At 44.5% G+C, this 16,767-nt stretch overlaps 1 protein-coding gene across 6 annotated transcripts in view; it reads right to left on the reverse strand.

The window, feature by feature from the left end:
* The window catches only part of ST6GALNAC3 (ST6 N-acetylgalactosaminide alpha-2,6-sialyltransferase 3), a 611,484-nt gene that overhangs the window by 528,370 nt on the left and 66,347 nt on the right, over nucleotides 1-16,767 (reverse strand). For 3 of the 6 annotated variants that reach the window (XM_089337182.1, XM_089337183.1, XM_089337184.1), the window contains exon 1: nucleotides 748-1,007. The exons of the other annotated variants lie outside the window; for them this stretch is intronic. The gene's annotated coding sequence lies outside the window, so the exon portion shown is untranslated. Of the gene's footprint in view, nucleotides 1-747; nucleotides 1,008-16,767 lie in introns of those variants that run through there. 6 annotated transcript variants of the gene reach the window in all.

Below are 16,767 nucleotides of genomic sequence, written 5' to 3' on the forward strand. Positions count from 1 at the left end.
ATCAGAAGCTAAGGGCCTCTACACCCACTTCCTTGGTTCTCTGTTCCTTCTATGTTGCAGACTATTCATGTGCTAGTTCACTCTTTGTTTGTTTGTTTGTTTAAATATTTATTTTACCTATTTGAAAGAGTTACAGAGAGACACAGAGAGAGAGAGAGAAGTCTTCCATCCACCGGTTCATGCCCCAGGTGGCCGCAATGGCCGGAGCTGAGCCAATCCGAAGCCAGGAGCTTCTTCCAGGTCTTCCACGTGGGTACAGGGGCCCAAGGACTTGGGCCATCTTCTACTGCTTCCCCACGCCATAGCAGAGAGCTGGATTGGAAGAGGAGCAGCCAGGTCTCAAACCAGCGCCCATACGGGATGCCAGCACTTCAGGCCAGGGCTTTAACCCACTGCGCCACAGCGCCGGCCCCAACTAGTTCACTCTTAAATGGCAGTTTTGTCTCAGGATTTGGAGCCCAACTATAGCTTTTCAGAATCCAAGTGGTTGAAATTTCAGAGTTGCAGCCTGATTTTAACAATGGTGCCAAATACTCACCTTCACTGAGACCCAGACAATCCCTGGCCTGACAGATACAGGCTTGACTGCAGCAAAGATTTGATGAAATAGCCACTCTCTGGTCCCCTCCCTGTTGTAGACACAGGCTGCCACTAAGTCACCCCAGGAGAAATCTCAGCATCTGTCTGAGGTGCTATGATGATCATGGTCCAGACAAAACATAGGTGGAACGCATATTGTCTACTCACACATTTGGCAAGGCTCCCCCGTGTCCTCTCATTGCACAAGCCACACTCAGATGGAATCTACTGGACAGCATGCAACAGAAAACCGGAGCAAGCCACAGAAAATCAGAAGACACCAAAGGGAAGGACGTGATGAAGGGGGAAATGTCAAGGAAAGTCCACAGCAGAAGATTTGAATGATGGGAAGGAAAAAGGCAATTAGGAGAGAATGGTCTACCAGACGGAGACAGGATGAAACCTTGCCCCACTCATGGATTTCACATCTCAACCAGCCTGATGAGCTTGATTTATCACAGTTGGCCCTACTTGACACCATTAAAGAAGAGAGAACAAAAGAGAGAAGGTTAAAGAGGAAAGTTGAGGTCAACTTGAAAGAACTGTGCCTTTCACACCAAAGCACTCAACGTAAAAGCCAGCCCACCAGGGCCATGATTGATGAAGATGCCCTTAACAGGAAACACAAAGAGGCTCTTAAATGGGGAATGTAAAAAGAAGTGTAGGATCTGCAGCACAACAAGCATTAGAGATGACCTAGCTCAGTCTCCCTGTCCTACAGGGAAGGAAATGCTTTACCTGTCACACTGTCAGCACACAGAGGAGCTCAGTCTTGTTCTCCTGAGAAGAGCTCTTGCTGGACCACTGCCCTCCTAGGAAGAACAGGCTCAGGCTAACCCTATGTTCTAAGAAGGTTCCATGTATGATGACATTCCCATATCATTTAGGAATGTCACTCAACATAGCAACCAACTCCTAGAACTACCTTAGGATCCAGCAACCCCACCTCTGGGAATTTATCCAAAGGAATGAATTCAGTGTCTCGAGGAGTCATCTGCAACCCCATGATCATTGCAGCATTATCCATAATAGCCAATATTTGGAACCGACCTAAGTGTCCATGAACAGATGAATGCAGAAAGAAAGTGTAATATGGGAGTAGACATTTGGCACAGTGATTAAGATGTTGCTTGGAACACCTGCTTCCCAGATCAGAGTACCTGTGGTTGAATCCAGGCTCTGTTTCCATTCCAGCTTCCTACTAATGCATACCCTGGGAGGCAGCTGTGATGGCTTAAGTACTTTCTAAGAACCTTCTGAAGTAACCTAGTGGTTAATTATTCTGATTCTGGTAATCATCATGCAATGAATTTGTATACCTATATCAAAACATCATGCTGTATATCAATACATACAATTTCTACCTGTCCACTGTACCTCAATGAAGCTCAGTGAATGTATCCTAAGGTGCCTCCTTTGCTTACAGGTCTGCTTATAGATGAATAGGAAGTGTCAGGCTCCCCAGGGATGTGTTCTTTCCCACAGCATTGCAGAGAGTAATCTTCGTGCACAGACTTTTCTTCAAAGGGCCAGACATGGCAAACCAACCATGAGCTCAGAACTTACTCTTAGTTGAATGGCTTGTTAAGGCAAAACCCCACATGTTTGCCTTTCAAACAAAAGTGATTTGACCACTATGTGCTAGGCACACAAAGATGAAAAAAGATTTCAGGGGAGGATGTTGTGGCCTACTGGGTTAAGCTGTCACATGAGACACCTGTATTCCAGATTAGAATGCTGGTTCAAGCCCTGGCTTCTGAACTAGCTTCAAACTAATGCATCCTTGGAAGCCAGAAGATAGTGGTCTAAGCACTTGGCTCTTGACACCCACGTGGGAAATCCAGATGGTGTTCTAGGTTCGTGCCTTCAGTCTGGCCCAGTCCTGGATACTGCAGCTATCTGAGCAGTGAACCAACAGATGGAAGATCTCTCGATCTCTCGCTCTCTCTCTCTCTCTCTCACTAACCCTCTCTTTCTCTCAATCTCTCACTATCTCATTCTCTCACTCTCCCTCTACTCTGGCTTCCAAAGAAATAAATATTTTTGAAAGGGAAAATGTTTCAATCCTAAGATGCCACATACCAGGAAAGCAAAGCAACAGCGGCACTGGCAACTGTTTGGTCATTGAGAGAGGAATTACCAGGTACTATATACTCCAAGGTTTATGTGAATTATCAGCTGATTCTTGCAAGAACACTATGAGGCAGGCATTGTTATCCCCATTTCATGGATAAAGACACTGAGGCTTAGAAAAGTGAGTTGATTAAACTATGATTACACACTAGTAAATGAAAAAGCTAGGGATAAAACTCAACTCTGCCTGATTCCAAGCCTTTGCTATATTTCCTCCAAAATAAAAACATACTTTAATTCATTTAGATAATCCCCATCTTGGAATAGAAAAAACTTCAAGTAGTTATATATAAATACACAGAAAAGCTGCATGAGAAATGGCTTGGTGGGTTAGGAAGGGTTTTTAAAAGGGAGGACAAACTTCGACTTGACCTCCCTGAGCTCCCTTGGGGACAGGAGCTATGCCATGGAAGAAACAGAAAGACTGTTCTGTGGCTGGATGGAAACCCAGTGTCAGCAGCCTCAGGACATGCAGGAGGCCTGGGCTTGCACAATGAGCACGGCCCCTTCCCAGCGTTGTTTATACATTGTGGGGAGGATCTGAATTCTCTCAGAAGAAAGAGAGGGGAAGCAAAGAATAAGGACAGAGAAACAAAGATATTAGGAGAAAAGCCTGATAATGTTGCCTTCAAGTGGGCATCCTATTTGCCCAAGACAGGAAAACAGAGAAATGTGAAAATGAGACACAACAAGAATATAAAACCTTCCAGTCCCTCACAGCCCTCTTATCTGAGGTCTTAGACCATTCTCCCCTAACAAACACAATGACCAGTCAAAATGTTTGCAACAGAGCTTTGTTACATGTCAAGGAAATGTCTTGCAGGGAAAAAGAGCCCTTGGAGAAATAACAATTCCCAATAGCAACTCTTGAGGGCATCGAGCATTCATCTGAAGGGCTCAAGGGAAGAAGCAGACGCATGGAGAATCCCGAAGCAGTGTGTGCTACACCGACCGAGACAAAGGTGGTCACTCGACAGCAAGTCCAGTGTTGGGTTTGTTCCATTCATTATAACATAACTGAGCATATTCTACAGTGATGTAAGAGGCCAGAATGAATATCCTATTATATCTTTTCAGCTTAAAAGTCCGAGACAGACTAGAACTTCCAGATAAGATGAGTGTAAACAGTAACATTCCAAAGACAGGGCCCCATACCCAAAGGGTTATGATTCAAGAAGACTTGAAGAAATGCAACTTGGAAAGTTAGATTCTGAGTGTGTAGAGATGGCAGATTTAGACTGAGATCTAAAAAAAAAAAAAAGAGTGGACAAAGGCAAGGAAACAGTAGGGACTAAACACAGAACACAGGCAGGAGAGAAATGGAGAAAGCTCACTCATTTATTCAACCTATAGTTGAAACACTTGCTGAGCATCTACTATCTGCTATTGCTATATGTGCTTGGGATGCAGCTTGAACAAAACAACCATCACAATCCTGTGCAGCTTATGTTCCAGCTGAAGACAGACAGACAATAAACAAAATAAATACGTAAGTGGTACTGGGAAGGATAGCAGAGACTTTATCCCTATAAAGAAAAAAAAACAGGCACAGGGGAGAAGATCAAATGTTGAGGGAGCAGGAAGTATAGTTGCAAACCAATGGGTTTAAGAACACACAGGAGCCGGCGCCACGGCTCACTAGGCTAATCCTCCGCCTTGCGGCGCCGGCACACCGGGTTCTAGTCCCAGTCAGGGCGCCGGATTATGTCCCGGTTGCCCCTCTTCCAGGCCAGCTCTCTGCTGTGGCCAGGGAGTGCAGTGGAGGATGGCCCAAGTGCTTGGGCCCTGCACCCCATGGGAGACCAGGAGAAGTACCTGGCTCCTGGCTCCTGCCATCGGATTAGCGCGGTGCACCGGCCGCAGCACACTGGCTGCGGCGGCTATTGGAGGGTGAACCAACGGCAAAGGAAGCCCTTTCTCTCTGTCTCTCTCTCTCACTGTCCACTCTGCCTGTCAAAAAAAAAAAAAAAAAAACAAAAACAAAAACAAAAACAAAACAACAAAAAACAAAAACAAACAAAAAAAACACAGGGACTTGAATATCAGTCCCTGAACTTGATTTCACAGACAGCAAAGAACCAAAGGAGCTTTTCTGAGCAAATGCTCATAAAAGGCTTGGCAGTAAATATGAGCGATCAGAGAAGTGAGCTATTGGTGATGATGTTTAATTCAGGATGGACTTCAGGATGCTCCATTTGCAGTAGCATGTGCAATTGCTAGGCACAGTACAGGATGGAGGCATGTGGGAGGGACACCAAGGAGGGGGCTGGCAATGCATTTCATCCAACATTGGTCTTGCTAGATACTTCCCAAAAACATTCTACCGGGAAATAAATCTGGGAGTGAGACAACCACCCAGCCTCCTCCTGGCAGCCTGTAAAAGGTTCTGATTTGTTTTGTAGTTAAACCAACAAACAAAACCACATTTAACTCTGTCTAAATCAGCATTTTTCACTCTTTCCTGACCAATTAATTTGTTAAGGGGTGGGGAGAGGCAGAATACCTATTAAAACTTGGCAGGACAAACTCTGAAATGCTGATCAAGAGGGAAAGTAATAAAACCCTGTAAATTGGAAAGAGAGAATGGATGTGAGAGAGAGGAAACTGAATGGCAGGCTTTGGCAGCCACTTGATGGGGAGTGTGGGCAGTAGCACGAGGGAGGGTCTGGGAGGCACGATCAAAGTCACAGAGGACAGAGGATGCCAGGGTGCCATGATCAGAGTCTTCAAGGACATCACCAGGAGTGGAGCCCCCTTCATGAGCGGCACAATCAACGCCACCCGACTTCTGAATGCCCACCATCTGACAGCGAAGAAAACAAGGAACTAAGAAAGGGATAACCTCCCTTTCATAAAAACAGAGAAGTCAAGGCAGATACCCTTCAGAATCACACCTGCCATCAATCTGGAAGGGCTGGAGAAGGGCGGTGAGTTTTGAAGAAGCAAGAAAAGGAGAAAGTGTTGTTTAGAATTAAGCCTCGTTTAATCAGGCTTGGACTATAAAGAACATCTTCACTCATTAATCTTGAAAAGCACGTCCTGTCCACTCACAGACATACCTAACTCGAGCGGCTCTTTCCCTGGGCTGTTGAGCAGACTGTCTGTAATTATTAAGTCACCTTTAAACCTTCTGCAGGGCCTTAAGTTTTAACAAAGCAAAGCCCCAGTAAGCCAGTTATGTTTGCCAAATTGTCTCAGGAAGAGGCCCAGATTTTAAATATCACCAACTAATTGGAGAACAAATTTGTCAATTACTCATTAAAAAAAAAAACTTAGAAAAACACATAAAATTTCTTTACTGAGCACACTATTCAGGAAAGCCATTGAGAAAGCAGAAGATAGCTAATGCACATTAAAATGTTCAAGCCTATATTAAACTGCCATGGAAATTCATATTTACCTAATTTTTCAACACACATGGAATTGCTGCTCCTACTCAAATGCCATCCGCTCTGCCAGGGCATGACGGCAGCATGAATGTAGATCTATCTGTTTAAACAGCCAAGCAGCCCTGACTCAGAAGAGAGGTTCAAGTAAATGAATGGGAAATAAAAATCAGCCACACACCTGTGCAGTATTGTGACCCAGGAGTCTTCAATAGGCTGGTGATTCTCTCTTTAAGGATTTATTTATTTGTTTGAAAGGCAGAGTGACAGAAGAGAGAGAGAGAGAGAGATTTTCCATCTGCTGGTTCATTCCTCAAATGGCCTAAACAGCCGAGGCCAAGCCAGGCTGAAGTCAGGAGGAGCCAGGAACTCCATCTGGGTCTCCCATGTGGGTGCAGGGGCCCAAGCACAGGGGCCATTATCTGTTGCTTTCTCAGGTGCATTAGTAGGGAGCTGGATCAGAAGCACAGCAGCCAGGACTTGAACTGGAGCTCATATGGGATGCAGCATCATAAGCAGCAGCTCAACCCACTGTGCCACAATGCTGGTCCCAGGCTGGTGCTTCTCACACAGCACCTGCACAGGAAACATGTGAGGAGCTTGTTAAGATTCAGATGCAGGGGACCAGTGCTGTGGCACAGTGAGTTAAGCTGCTGCTTGCAAGGCCAGCAACACATACCGGAGTGCCAATTAGAGTTCTGGCTGCTCCAATCAGAACCAGGGTACCGAAGATCTCTTTGTCTCTCAGTCTCTCCCTCTTCTCTGTCACTTTTCCTTTCAAGTAAATCTTTAAAAAGAGAGAGCGAGAGCACACACAAGAGAATCACCAGCCTGTTAAAGATTTCTGGGTCAAAATACTACACAGGTATGTGGCTCTTCAAAATTAATTAATTAATTATAATCAATCTTTTAAAACGTTCACATGCAGATTCAATAAGACTGAGATGGGGCCAACACATTCCAATACTTACTGCACTCCTACAAAGGGCTAGGGACTATGAATATAAAAATGTAAATGATATGCTCCATGGCTACATTTCTGACAGGCGTCTTGCCAATGCCCATGCTACTGGTTCATGCCTTGTAGTTTGAGTAGCAAAGCCATAGATCATCTTCCAGAGCTGAGGGGAGTCAATGGGGTTTGTTGAATGAGGCTGGGTGATAGGGATTGAGTTGTTTTAGTTTGCCTGGTGATTTCTGCCGAATTTTCTGGAAAAGCATTACCACCCCTTTTGTCTGTCTAGGAAGACTTGAAAGCTCAGGTTACAAAGTCTTATTGCAAATTGTGGAAGAATAAATATTAAGAGAAATGAGAAATTGTAATAACAGTGTGAGGCTGGTGAAAGAATCTCTACTCCGAGCTGTTAATAATAATAAAGAGGACTATTCTTAGGAGAGTCTGTGATGAGATTCAGGTTTTGGGTGTTTTATATATGCCTAGCTAACTCTGAGGACCATACAAGTTGTGAAGAAACTATGCAAAATAACCATCCTCACTTCTGCAATAAAGAAACTGGGAACTCAGATTATGCTCAAGCCCACCTGACTCACAAGAGTGCTAAGACACAAACCCAGGAAACCTTCTGATTCCAAGAAAAAGGTCCTTTCCTCTGAACTACACAACTTGTCAACAGTGGTTCCCAAAGCACTGATAACCAGTGTTTGAGAAAGTCACAGAAGCTGTCAGGCTCCAGGACACAACACTCCTCAATGTCAAATCTTCAAGAAAGGAAGCTACCAAACAAGAGATGAGTTTGCTTAACAAAACCAGGGCCTAGGGTGTAGGAGAAGGACGTGGCGGAGCATTGTGTTTATTGAAAGACATGGCAAGAATTAGGAGCTAGCTCGGGCCCAGGGTCCATCGCCACCCCCAGATGGAACCAGGGCAGGCAACCCAGGCTCTGAAATCCAAGCTCTTGCTGGGTGATTAAACAAATGAATGAAATATGAACAAGCCAGCACAGTCCAACATTTACCGAGCTCCTACTAGGGGTAGGAACTATGGAGGTAAAGAGTAGGAAGATATGGATCCTGGCTGCAAGTGGCCAGCATCTGGGTCTTCATTAATCATTTGGAATGTAGTTATGTTTCTTGCTGATGTGACACCTAATGTTCTGGTTACTCCTTCCTCCTTCCCATCCTCGGCCTCAAAGAGAGCGCACATTCCTGATCTTGGACCTGGCCCTTTCCTCTCTCCACTGAGGCCAAGCGGCAGGCTTTCCCATCCTCCTACTCTGCTGCATCCCAGCCCACGTTCCAGAGTAGTGAAGTGGGGAACATGGGGGCTCCGGAGTTTGGAAGACCTCATTCACATACTGAGTCCTGCCGCATGCTCTCTGCTCCTCTCAGTACTTAACAGCTGCAAACTCCGGTGGTCCTCACAGCACCCGTGTGTGGTGGCATCAGACCATTTCACAGATGGGAAGACTGTGGCCCACAAAGATAGTGACTGGCCCAAAGTCAGTCAGTTAGAAAGTGGCCACATGGGTATGTAACCCAGGCAGTGGGGCTCTCCGTAACCGCACGCTGCCTTTCAACAAGGAGGCCTCAACAGACCCAGCTGCCTCATCCAAGAATGGGAACCCCCAGCGTCCCTCACAGGCACATGCAGGCAGCCACGGGCTTCAGGGCTTCTTTCTTTGCAAACCAAGGCTTAGACTGCTATTGACAGCAATTCTCTCCCCCAAAGTCTTTATCTCAGCATGGCAGCAGGTCGAAGAATAATTTATTGAATCGCTTGGAAACTGTTTGTAGAATATGTAGTGGCAAGGTTGTTATTATATTCTAAGAACCATTCAGTTGATTTGTTTTTAAGTTTCAGGTTCTTTAAATGTTTTCAAATGTTTTAAGTTCTCTTTCAGGGTACATCATTTTTGGAGAAGGGACCACTTGAGGAAAAATGGGTACCATGAGCTTATCTATACCAGCATGAGCCCTGAACATCCCATTTCAAATAGCACACACGAACAGGCTATATACCTACACACATATTCACACAGCTTGGCGGGAAGTCCAGACTGGGTCCTGGGTGAGCACCTTTGTGATCACCTAAGACAGTTTTGACAAATGAGTTTGCTAACAAGAATGTCACATAACCAGAGAGGAATCGCATGTTCTTTCAGCACTATAAAAATTCTCTTCCCTTTAAGGACAGAAGACAAGTTAGCGGTAAGCAGATTACTTTTTAAATAAATCCAAAGTTAGTTTTAAAGCTTTTACTGCCAAGATCCATTTCATTAAGTGCAAAAATAGGTTTCTTCTCACCGCTCAAAAAGCCTGCCACCAGGGTAAACAGGATAAGTTCAATTTTCCTAAAAATTGGTTTTTTAAAAAAATCACTCTATCACTAGCTTAGACCTCTAATTTCCTTTGATAAGAAAGTAATCCCTCCGTCCGTCCTCTCTCTCTGGCTGCTGGCCAACATTTTCAAGCAGAACAAAGTCAAAGAAATAAAAGACATGGTGTACCCAGATCTAATCCTCCATGTGAACTGACCCGGTGTGGCTCAGAGCAATGTGATCCTGTAGCAGATGCAAAATTTAGAAGAAAAAGAGGCAGGCATTCAAGACGGTGAAGGGCGGCCTCTTCCAGCAAGTTCTCACCAGAGAGCTACAGCTGGCTAACCATCACTGGCTGACAAGGTCTAAAACATGATTCTTCAATGTCTTTCCAAAGTCTCAGATAAGGTATTTAAGATCTTTCCATTTTTATTCCCATCACAAGCACCTCACAGTAGCACAGAGAGCTAATTGTCTCCTTTTGTGTCTCTAGCAACAGATGTCCCCTCCCTACCCAGCCACAGGCCCAGTGCTGTCCCTCCTTGCAGCTAGGTGTGACAAAACATCTTAATTCTGGCAGGTGGCAGGTGTGACAAGTCCAGGGTGAGAGGGTTGAAGTCTAACCTCAAGCTTCAACATTAAAAGGCTGTCTTCCCTGCCCTTTGCCCCTTGACCTCAGCCCCCTACTCCTGCTCCCTGCCTTCTGCCCCAGCTAGTGGTGGCTAAGGGAACCCAGCTGTGACTGTGAGGACATGGACAACACTCTAGCAGATGTTGTAGCACCAAGACAAATAAGGCCTGGGTCCCTGGAAGACACCATGGAGGACAGCCAACTATGCTTTCTGGACACACAGCCACATCTACTCTGTCATAGGAAAGAGAAACAAAATTCTATTTTATTTAAGCCACTGATGTTTAAAATCTCTTTGTTACAACAGCTTTGTCTCCTCCTCAATAAATTCTCTCACCCTTGACTCCTGTCTCAACAAAGGGGGAATCTCCCCACTCTTCCCAGCATCCCTCCTGCCTCCCTGTCTTAGCTTTGGGGGAAAACAGTTTTCTGCTGGATATCCCCTTCCAAACTTAACACTCCTTTCCCCAAGACCCAGGACCCTCCTCCCTCTCCTCTAAACAATCTCCCACTTACTGAATCCTCTTTCTCGGGGTTCTGTTGCCAATTTGCTCTGCAGCTCTGGCAAATAACCAGGAGTTGATGAGCACAGGACTCTAATTGTTCTGTGAGTATCTCCTTCCTACCTTCACAGGAACGCAGTGCAACACATCGGAAAAGTTTATGACCAAGGCAGGAGTCCTGGTTGAATCCCAACTCCAGAGCTTACTGGCAGCCTGAAATTGGGCAGCCTGCCGAGCTGCTCCTGCAGCTCTGCCCTTCCTTACTCCTAAGTCTGGGGTGAAGTGTCAGAAGGACATGCTGACAGACCCGCTGGGATGAAACTGCTCAGTCCATTTTGCGGATTCCTGTCATTTCCATGGGAGGGGCTGTATGTGTAACTTACTATAAAATTTTGTTATCAATCTGAATATAAAACATGGGTTTTAATGAATTCCTTAAAAGGCAATATTCCCATGTGTTTCCTTTGGTTTTGCCATGAGTAAACATGGTGTGGACCATCCATATAAAAACAAGATTTAGGCTTTCACACACTGTTTTCTTTAAGATTTATTTATTTTTATTTGAAAGCATTACAGACACACATACACATACACATACACATACACATACACATTCACATACACAGAGAGAGAGAGAGAGTTCTGCAACCCAAATGGCCGCAATGGCTGAGGTTGTACCAGACCAAAACCAGGAGCCAGAAGCTTCATCTGGATTTCTCACATGGGTGGCAAGGGCCCAAGCACTTAGACCATCCTCCCCTGTTTTTTTCCCAGGTGTATTAGCAGAAGCCTGGATCAGAGTAGAACAGCTAGGATATGAACTGGCACCCATGTGGGATTCCAGCAATGCAGACGGCGGCTTTATCGAATATGCCACGGTGCAGTCTCTTTCACACTCTTTTTAATCAAAAAAAAAAAAAAAAAAAAAAAGGCATGCTACCTTTTGTTGGATTTTGACTCTCCTCCACCAACCTGGATTCTCTGAGTTCAAATGACTGAGTTCAGGTGTTACAGGATTCTTGTGGCCCTGGGAGATGGGGCTTGCTTCAGTCTAAGTTGAGCATGCTGTCCACTGACCTCAGCCTGACCCAGAGCAGATGAACACCTAAGCTCACTGCTTTTCTGGGTTCTAGATAAGAAGAGCCCTCTCTAATCTGGAAATGGGAACACCTCTCAGAACTAGTGTCCACCGCAAAAGTCTCTGCGTATGCAGGTTGTTATAATTCAGCATCATGAAGTAGCCCGTGCTGACCAATTAAAAAAAAAAAAAGCATGTTTTAGGCCCTTAAGGTCTTCCACAAAGGACACAGGCCAGCACCCTGGGGCACTGGTAGAGGAAGTTGTCAAGGATATGCCAGCATGCAGTAAGTCTCTACGCTACTAAAAATGCCTTCTGCCCATCCCTATTTTGTCCAGATTAATTCAAGTCATGAATGATTTAGCAAATATTTATTGAGTATCTACTAGAGGCAAGTCACTGAACACACAGTAAGAAACAGGAAAATGCCCTTGTCTTTGAGGATTTCGCCATTCACCAGGAGAGGCAGAAATAAACAGGAAATTTCAATACAATCTGACAAACACTGTGCTAAAGGAAGTACAAAGATCAATAGGAATAGCTATAGATGAGGACAGAAAGATTCACAGGAGCCTTAGGGAACCAACTAACCTCCATTAGGCTCCACACACGTTCTGGAGCTGTCCATTTTCTTGCCCCTTATCTGGCAAAGAAAGGCCTACCTGTCTTGAGAGGTTTTACAAGGGCACTGAAGGCAAAAGGGTATGCGGGTATGAGTGTTAATGAAATACCTGTACATACCACAGTGTTAATGAAATATCTGTATATGCCATACAGGTAGAATGCAAAACTTTCTGCTCAAGTGATTTTGAAATCTATGCCCATGGAGCATGAGATTCATCTCTGTCACCACCAAAATCGGTAAGAACTGAAACAACAGACAACCAGGGGAAGCATCCGCTTCTGCAGTCAGAAAAGCAAAATCAGACCAATTGTACTGTTCAGCAGCCTCGATCTCATTGTGAGAGGCACCCTATGAATAAAGCAGTGACTGACAGATACATGTAATGTGAACACTGAGCAAAAGAGAGAAGAACTGAAGAGGCACCGTTATCTTTTGGTCTTGTGACTGATTTTACTCCTCCCCAAGGCAGGTGAGGATGCAGACCTTATTCACAGATTCCTACTATGCCTTGTAATTCCTCAGTCACTGGGAAAAAGACATGCAAGGAATTTCCAAGTTACAATGTGAGATCGGATTTTACAAACGAGGAACCTGACTCAGAAACGGCAAGTGACTGCCCAAGTAGCAAAAGCATAACTAGAATTCAGACCCTAAACTTTCAGTCAAGTGTTTGTTCTATTAATCCATTCTCAGGCCAGAAACCCAAACTAGACAAGTAACTAATTGGTAAAAAATATGATTTTCTTGGAGGCCTTTGTCCTTTGAGATATCTCTCTCACTGTGAGAATCTATATTGTGGAAACACAGTTATCAAGACAAAAAGCAGTAGCTGTTTAAAACCATGTGGTGGGTTAAGCCACCACTTGCAGTGTTGGCATCCATATAGGCACCAGTTCGAGCCCTGGCTGCTCCACTTCTGATCCAGCTCCATACTAATGTGCTTGAGAAAGCAGCGGAGGATGGATCAAGTGCTTGGGCCTCTGTACCCACGTGGAAGACCCAGAAGCAGCTCCTGGTTCCTCAGCTTCAGCTTGGCTATTGCAGCCATCTGGGGAGTGAACCAGCAAATGAAAGATCTCTCTCCCTTCCCCTCTTTCTGTAACTCTATCAAATAAATTAAATAAATCTTTAAAAAAAAGGCCACTGTCAACATATGAACATTTTTCCCCAGGAAACAGTACATGTATGTGATGAGAATGTGTGTGTCTGGTTACAAGTGTAGGGGAGTATATGTGTATGTGTTTATGTGTATATGTGTATGTATATAACAGCATGTGAGTGCACACAGAGTGGCTTCAAAAAGCTTTTGGAGGGGTGTGCATTTAACCTAGCACTTAAAATGTGCATTTAGCCTGGCACTTAAAATGTTGGTTAACCTCCCTGTGCCCTCATATTGGGGTGCCTGAGTCCGGCTCTGCTCCTAATTCCAGTTTCCTGCTAATTCAAACACTGGGAGTCAGCAGTGATGGCTCAGGTAATTGGGTCCCTGCCAACAAGTGAGAGAGTTGGATGGGGTTCTGGCTCCTAGCATAGCCTAGACAAGCCTGGCCAGACCTGGCCTTTACAGGCATTTGGCATGCGAGCCAGAGGGTGGGAGATCTCTGTCTCTTTCTGCTCCACAAATTTAAGAAAGTTAGCATAAAATGGAATTAAATCACAAATGTTAATGCAAAAGTTTTGAAATCCATGCTTGGTTTTTTCATAATATGCATTTTCCATGAATTTTTTGAAGACCTTCCGAATGTGTGTCTAAGACTTGTGAATATGTGTACGTATACACGTGTGTGTGTGAGGGATTATTATGTGGATTTGTGTGTACAGGTGTGCATGTATATGCATGCACATGTTTGTGTTTATGTGACCAGACATAGACACCAGGGGTGTATATACACAAGCATTTTTTTTAAACTCTGCCATATATTCATGGGGGGAAGGGAGGAAAATTATATCTTTCAAAACTGTTTCTGGCTGCCTTTACAAAGCTATGCATCTGTCCCACTGAGGAGTTCACTGGACTGTCCTTCTCTGGCAGTCCTTTATTCGCTGTGTCCAGCAGATGGGAAGCCTGAAGAAGCACCAAGGGAGCTGTGCCCCTAAGTAGCCAGCTCTTCAGGAGGTGTCACTTCTCCCCCTCATCACACAAATCCTTGCTGAGCAGGGCAGTGACACTGCACGTGGAAGGCTGCTTTGATTTGCACACACAACATGGGGAGGTGTCCTTCAAGAGTGCTAGCATGGCTGTGATGCAGAGCACAGGAGCTCAGCATCCATCTCTGGCTGTGTGGCCAACGCTGCCTGTTTTAAAAATTGGTCCTGAATCCTGCATTTGTTAGAAATTCCCAGCTCCTCTCAAGCTCACCCCAGCCCGACTGGCAATGTCAGTGCTGTCCTTGGGAAGCAGCCACCTTCCGTGCTCAAGCAGCAGTTTGCACAAGGACACATCCCTCAGGACTCAGCAGCTCTGTCCCCTCACTGAAGCATTGAGTGGTTTGATGACCCTGTCTTTCTAAACAGCCAGACACCCACTCCTTAAGCCCTTCTGAAAACGACTTCACCTTTCTCAAGTCTTAGAGTGAAGGCTTGTTCTGGAGCTGATACAACAAAGGCACCTAGGTCACCTGAGCCATGCCAGTGGGGTCAAGAATTTGTGAATGGCTTTCCTGGGGCACCAGTGAATTCAGAGCCACAGCTGAAAACAAGGAGTTCATAGGCAAATAAATCACTTCCTGCTGAACCAGACAAGCACTTTGACTTTGAATAGGTAGGGATTGAACCCTCAAAAGGACTTCCAGCCTAGACAACCACCGTCTAGAAACCCACGGAGTTCACACAGACTCATTCCGTTTAAGGGCATGGCCACAAGTTAATGAGAAGGAAGGCCAGTAGCACCTTTTTCTTCAATACTGAAGACTACACATAAAAACTAATGATTATTCAATCAACATCCCCATTGAGTTGATGAGGGTGGGTGGGTGGGAGATTCTGCACGCTAGAAGTTTCTTCTACTTTGAGCAAAGCGTCCTGAACTTTCATTGCATTTGTCTGGATCCTATCGCCCTATTCCACGCTTCCTGACCACCATCACTTGACCAGCTGCCTCTACACTTTGTGAAACATCCTTATTTAGAGCAAGTTAAATAAAGCCTCTTGTCTACAAGCAATTGGCCACTGGATCCCAAGAACAACTCCAAACAGTGAGTCTATATACAGCTGATGGTGTCTAAAAAAGGAAGCAAGAACCTCTGAAAACACTTAGGCATCCCTGACAGACACTATATAATGGACAGGAACACTCCATAATTTGTTGCCAGGTAATCATTTTGTCTTTCAGTTGCATCATTTCTGTTACGCAGGCGCTATAGGAGAGCACAAGGCAGTGAAGCAGACTGAAAGTACACAGGCTGCAGGCAGGCAGACCTTGACCCCAATTCCTCCTCCACTATTCCCTTTCTCCAAACTTTTGACCAAGTTATTGATCCAATCCGGGTTCTGGTTTTCTTATAAAAGGACTGAGATAAAAGTATCAACTTTCTAAACTATGGGAAAGACTAAAGAAGCACCTAGATTGGACTCTGACACTGACACTGAGGAAATGATGTTAGAGCAGAAGGGCCATTTCTGAGGCCTATGTGTTTGGCAGACTTTGGAAAAAGCTTTCACTGAGAGGTCAGTGATAGCTGTAATTCCAAATCATCCAAACCAAGAGAGTGAAAAGAAAGAGAAAACTTTCCAACTATTTCAAGCCTTTTCTGAGCAACAGTGAGCTTCCCAGAATTGGCACACACAAGAGATGCCATCTAAGTTTGGGGTCACATGGTGTCCCAGCTCTGATGCTCACCCAACTGTGAAAGCCATTTATTACAAGGCATCTTCTTGGGCCTGCTCATCTAAAGAGTACTATACACACACACACACACACACACACACACACACGTGTGTACACGCTCTTTGTTGATCAGTCCCCTTAGTGATTTTTATTCCCATGTGAAAACCAAGTAGGATAGAATTAGCTTAGGGATTCGTACATAGAATCACAGAAGTCACCAGATAATGAGATTAAGATTGAGTATTACAGACTGAAATTCAACATGACAGTTAATAAAAATTAAAATTAAATATTAAATTTGTTTATGTGCATATATGTATATATAATTAAATAAAAATTAAAATTACATATTATAGACTGAAAATTCAACATTAATTTCAACACTTGCACATCAGAAAGTCCTAGAAATGCATGTATTGTAAGCTGTACATCAAGGAACAAAGAGTTTATTGACAAGAAAGCTATTTCAGAGAAAGTTTGCCTCCCAACAGAAATAAATGCATTTAAAACAGCTATTGACCAGGTTTCTGCCATTTAGTAAACACTCCGAATTTGGTTTCTGGAAGTGCATCTATAAATGGCCTGTAGCTGTCTCTTTTTATTAGCTATTTACAACGAAGAGTATAAACTTCTAAAATAAAGCACCTGTGTTAAAATTCCACCGTGAGTCTGTTAGTGGTGAGTGCTGCTGCTTCCCAGCCCTGTGCAGCTGATTGTCAAAGACTGCA

Source organism: Oryctolagus cuniculus, chromosome 7 (genome assembly GCF_051225735.1).
Source record: "Oryctolagus cuniculus isolate XC-2025 breed Fujian yellow rabbit chromosome 7, ASM5122573v1, whole genome shotgun sequence".
Lineage (NCBI taxonomy): Eukaryota > Metazoa > Chordata > Mammalia > Lagomorpha > Leporidae > Oryctolagus > Oryctolagus cuniculus.